The sequence below is a fragment of the Primulina huaijiensis genome, chromosome 15, assembly GCF_012295235.1.
Source record: "Primulina huaijiensis isolate GDHJ02 chromosome 15, ASM1229523v2, whole genome shotgun sequence".
In the NCBI taxonomy this organism is placed as follows: Eukaryota; Viridiplantae; Streptophyta; class Magnoliopsida; order Lamiales; family Gesneriaceae; genus Primulina; species Primulina huaijiensis.
Genome location: NC_133320.1, coordinates 7,110,134 through 7,116,219, shown reverse-complemented (window position 1 = coordinate 7,116,219; position 6,086 = coordinate 7,110,134). Strand labels below are relative to the sequence as shown.

Here is a 6,086-nt window from a genome sequence, read left to right as displayed (position 1 = left end):
TTTTTTTTTTTTTCTTCTTTTTGCGCCTCCCTTTTGCTTCTCACATACGCTGCCTTTTATATTTCTTAATGGGCCTAATCCTCCAACTCCTCGTAGCTCATCTCATGTTTAAATATTGTAGATAAGATTGTCGAGATTTTTTTTTCAATTTTGAGGCTTCCTCTCTATCATATCTGCATATATTTTCTTCCAAAACTTCAATATTCTCAAAATAATAAAATATAAGAATATTTTATTTCTTTTTTTTTGGTATTTTGTTTCTTTTGAAATTTTGTAAAATCATCTTATCTCTCAAATTAGGCATTTTTCATCTTTCATTCAAATCTGCAAATATTATAAAATTAATTCAGATAAGCACATAATTAAAGATACTAATTACATATAAGCACATATATTATAAAATAAAATCCCTAAAATCTCTATAAGATTTGAGCTTATCAGTGACAACAATTAACAAGTTGGACAAAATTTAAGCAGTCTACCTTATCAGATAGTGGTTGATAAGATCGGTTAACACAGATGGAGTGTTTAGAAAAGGGTGAATAACCACACTGGCTTTTTGCAAACTTTTGGATATGAATCAGTTCTTTAACTGAACTGATCCTGAAATATTTTTGTCAATATAAATCAGTCAACTAATGATATTGCAAAATTAGACTTAAATATAAATTGAATATTTAGGGTAATGTGCTGTAAAAAATGAATAAATAACAGAAAATTAAGTAAAAGTATCATAAAAAATTTTGCATACAGATTTAACGATAAAACTACTTTTTTTATGTGTTTTTTGTCTTGTACTTCATGTGATTTTCTTCCACAATAACATTATTTTATTGCAAATATATGACATTCTTTGACAGTATGTTTCATTCTTTCCATAAAAAGACACTTGATTGTCCAATGTGTGTGTGAACCCTATAAAATTAAAAAAATTCTAAATAATACCTTTCTAATCAGGAAAAAAATGTATGAAATTATTATTAACCCCGTCATCATAAAAGATACATTTTAAATTGAAATATATGTTGTTTCCATATGCAGGTAAACCGTAACAACGAACCAATTAGAGTTTAAACTCCCAATGAATTTTTGAATGATTTACCTTACAGATAACACTAAACATTGAAACCATTTTTATTATTCTAATTGAAAATTGAATGTCTTAATGCGATGCAAAAATTAGAGTAAATTATTTATACAATTTATATGTACAACTAAATATATCATAGTAACACACAACCATAATTCAATTTAAATGAATTTATAAAATCGATATACAAATTTAAAATTAGTTTTTTTTTTAATGAAACTCAATTTCCAATTTGAATAAAATAAATAAAAAACATAGAACAAATAAATTACATTTGAACTAATTAAAAAAGAATTAAATTCAAATTTTAAGTAATAAATCAATGCAGAAAATAATTGAAATTTATATTTTAAATGTCTTTTAATTCATATTTAATTTTTTTAAAGTAATCGAGAAGTTTGGATTAAAAAAAATATGTAGAATTAAATATTTCCAATAATTTATTGTAGTATACATATTTTCAGATTCATGGTATTCTTTCTTCTTTAGAATAGTCATTTTGGGGGAATTTACTATTTTAGGCAAAATCTCAATTTTTACACATCGTAGTATCTCACTCATGTGATGTATTAATGTTATTTCATATGGAAGTATGTCTCTTGTGAGACGGTCTCACGAGATCTCGTGAATTTATATCCGTGAGACGAGTCAACTCAATATATATCTGTAATGGAAAAAAATATTTTTGATATAAAAACTAATATTTTTTTATGAGTTGGTCAATTCAGATATCAATCTCACAAAATTGACAGATGAACAATGTCTCATAGTAGTTTTTGTGTTTATATAATTAATTATAATAATCAGCAAATATGATATTTGATTAATTACTTCAAATTATTGATATTATGCAAATGAGTTCAAACGTGAATAACAATATTCTATCATCAAATCATATTAGTTCTTGCGACAACTCAGTTGATATACAACAGATGTCCTACAAGCAAACGCTGACTTAGTTTGCATGTATTATGTGAATTTGGAGCAATCCTTCATATTTTAGCTGTATTTATTTTTTATATGCCGGGGACAAACCGAACATGTGGGAGCTTGGGAGCTTGGAAATGGCTACTATATTATGGTTTTTTGTTTCGATCGTGTGGGTTTTAGTTCAAAATTTGTTAAATTTGTTGACTGCTGCGTTGGAATTCGGAAAATTTCGGCACATAGCTTATACTCGCAATGTTTTGATTCATGTGTTCTGCTAGTTAGAACTAAAAAATATGTGTTTGAGCATTATGAAGAGCAAATGGTTAATGGGTAGAAAACATGATGCGGAATTATTCTTCTATCGTGGTCTACTAGTTATGCATTGTGAATGTTTGAAATGATCAAGGCACAACCTGCAAGGCCTTCAAGTTGTTTGATGAAATGATTGAGATGGTGAAAGGTGACGCATGATATTGTGACTTATGCAGTACCTTAACGAAATCGAACCAATCAGCATTAAGCTTTGACTCAGCGCCAATTCCATATGGATTTTTTTCACAACTGAGCAAACATTTGGAGTTACTCCCGCTAAAATATAGTGTGATACTGTTTAGTTTTGCCTCCCTTGCGATCAGAATTCTGGCTCTGGGATTGCTTATTTTGTTTGAAACGTCTGCACCGTTGTCCCTTTCTGAATGGCTTGTTGTTTGTGGATTTAAAACGATGCTTCAAGGATATTAGCGTCAGTTGCCTAGATGAATTTGGAACTAAATGATTTGGTATATTGTACCAGGATGCATGAACATTTTAGAGTGGCTATCTCCTTTACCTGTTGTAATCTGCTCAAAAGAAACTACTCCTAGGAGCCTCAACTTGAGTAGAATACCGGGCTCACAAAACATAGTCCCACTGGATGCATCTCTTCCGAACGTGACAAACTCCAAGTTTCTTGGTAAGTTTATACTCTCTTCCCCAACATAAATTAGTTTCTGTGTGATTCCTCAGTTTTATTGCTACTGTTAGTCTGTATCTGTATTAAATATATGCTTCCAATCAATATTGACTGTGCATGGCCATTACTTATCACTATCAGGACTCGCGGCATAGTGTGTTTCATTAGAACATTGGCCCCTGCCTTTAAAGTTTGACAAAGCATTTAAACCTGGAATCGTAATTGAAGTGATCTTCCATAAGTAATGGAACTATCTAGAGCCAAAGTCTGCTTATTAGCACCGAAATTCTTGGTTGTCAGTAAGTATGTGTTCCTTTTAATAACGAATCTAGATGTATGATCCTCAGAAAGCCTCTAATTCCTTGATTCCAAATATTCCTTCTGAATGGAAAAAATATTGTGAATCTTAGTTAGGTTATACTTTTTATGTTATGCTGGAATATGAAACACGGTAGCACACCAAATAGAAGTTGTGTCTCCTGCTCATCCGATAGTAACAAGACAATAACCACCTATTTTTAAGCGAAAAAATTTACGCATCAAATGACTGAATTTGCGCATCCATGTAAATGAAAAAATCAAAACGTTTAATTTTTATCATCCAAAGTAATTATTAGCTCTGCATTTCTTCCTAGAGGTGTTCTGCAGGAATCTACTTTTGTAAAGATTTTAGAGGAATGTCCGTATTTCTATATACGAAGGTTCTCTGAATTCTTTGAAACTATGTTCAAGTATATCATGGTAAAATATTTCTAAACCTTAGACAATTCATGCGGCGATTTGCTTCTATGATGCTTTGAAGCAAAACTATTTTGGCCTGTGAGGTATGTGGTTGTGGGAAATTGATTAAGTTATAGTGGTGATTTCTCAAGCTTTTGACTCCAAATTGATAAAAAAAAATGTTGTTGAAGAAATATGTAGCTCCTCTCATGTGCAGTTCTACCTTTTACTGGGTATGAGCAGGCATCAACAAGATATATGAATGCAACATGAACAGTCTTAATTTGGCATACCAATTCCAGTAAACCGCATGAATACAATTATTGCTACAGAAATATTATTCGCAGCCCACATCCACAGTCAACCACCCTCCCAAAAGAAATCAAAGCATTTAACATGCTCGTGACATCTTCCACAGAAAGCAAATCTTGCTTTTCCTAATCTTCACTTTTACGTGACTAAGGATCTTTCTGTTCTTGCGAGGTTTTTTTCTGTTGCATATTTTCTGGATTGATGCGAACCAAAAAATTCAGATTTTATCACAGCTTGCGATCGGGACTGAAGATAGTGTCACTTGAAATGCTGACCTCGAAGTTTGGCCCTTTACATGTGAGTAGTTCTGAGGCATTGTGTTTTCATTTTAATTGATATGGTTAATGGGACAAAGACACTATTCATTAGCTTTTGTTATTGGAGAAAAATGGAACCATCATACTCGATATTGTTGCCTTGAAGTGGGATGAAAAGCAGAGGAAGCTTATTGCAATTTCTGTGCAACAGCTCTAGTGCTTGAATTCTCGGATTTGGATATTTACTCACGTGAGATAATCTTGAATTGCCACGCTTAGTTATCTAGCATGCCAGTTAAAAAAAAGGGAAAAAAGCAGAAAAACCGTGCAGATCTTTCCGTTTATACAGATGAGACTTGATCACTGGAATTCAGTGGTTCTGTCCAGAAGCATGCTTGTAACTATGCTTTCAGGTGTACCATAGATTCCTCAACTTTTGAAATATTTCTTCCTATACTTTTGGTTGTCAGTAGTAAATTTCACATGAATCTTACTAAGAAATGCCCAGCCCCAGTTATAGTCGATGTTCTAATGGAACTGCCCGCTCTGTTGTGATCGTTTTTACTATCTACCTACCAGTTGGCACGATTGGATAGACCATAAATTTTGTGTTTTGTTTCTCTATGAAAATTATATCTCATGAAACTTAGCAAAAATACAATTATTATTTATTATTTTCTGGGTGTATCAATGTATAATCTCGACATGAATTTATTTATATCACAACAAGGTTTTGGTTTTTGGAATGAGATACAAATTTGCAAACTTGATTCTCTAAAACAGCTGCACGAACTGCCTTTCTATATGGCATTACTTTTACACATTGAAAGTGAACTAATGAATTCTTTATGCGGTAAATTTCAATCTAGTATTTGATCTTGTCAATGCTTTCAAAGCCTTGATCTTTGACGATGAGGTTGAATTTCTTCAAGGGATCAAGTTACTGAATCTGTCATCTCATACAGACCAGATGAAGTATGATGATATTATAACTGAAACAATCCAATCATTTATGTATGGATCAAAATGCACCGAAGAAAACAGGAAAAGATGAAGATGTATACATACATAAATAATATAGTAATTCATTCAAGACAAATGTTGAGAGAATTGGAGAACATTTTGCAATGTTTATCGCATATTACATGTTTTGGGTAACATTGTATTCTTTTTCTAATCACGTCTCTCATCAGAGATGGAAGGAAACTTCTTCAGGTTACTATAAACCCAAAGATCCATCTCTCACATGATGAAGGCGAAGAACATCTTCGATTTGAGAAGCTACGGTAATTTGTTTTACTTCAAGAATCTTCATGCTTTTTCCAGCTAACAAGCATGCTGATACACCGCTTTACGATATAAAATTTCGACTTCTGTTCCTTGGCCATACGGGTGAATTCGGAATACCTTTGTGATGAATTTGTGGAGTGAGTACTGGACTTAGTTGAAAAGATCTTATGTGATGAACTTCTTGAGAGACCAGAAGAATTCTTCTGAGAAAAATTCCTTTGAGAAACACTCCTTGATAGAGATGACTTGCTGTAGGAATGGAGATTGTTGTTCTTCTTGTCAGCTCTATTCACCTTGGATGCCTCATCCATGTAATACTCCATGTATTAGCTGTAGCTATGGTTCTTGAGAGAAAGTGTTATGTTTTCTTGTATGAGTGATATATGATTCTAGACACAAAGTGGGGTCGTGAGATTGATTGAAGAGGTGGTGGGGGCCAATTTATAGTAGTTGGGGGTGGACAGAGTTGGAGGATGATGAAAAAAAATTTTAAATTTATGTATGATTCATCTAAAAAAATATTGTCTTGGGTTTG

General features: G+C 32.4%; 1 long non-coding RNA gene across 2 annotated transcripts; it reads left to right on the top strand.

Annotated features, from left to right (window-relative positions):
• The first annotated feature begins 2,026 nt into the window (after positions 1–2,026).
• On the top strand, positions 2,027–5,559 carry LOC140960131 (uncharacterized). 2 transcript variants are annotated; one of them, XR_012172115.1, is made up of 3 exons: positions 2,027–4,301; positions 4,428–4,674; positions 5,227–5,559. It is a non-coding gene; the product is annotated as an uncharacterized lncRNA (long non-coding RNA). The 2 variants fall into 2 exon arrangements; XR_012172114.1 differs by having other exon boundaries at positions 4,389–4,674.
• Positions 5,560–6,086: the final 527 nt, after the last annotated feature.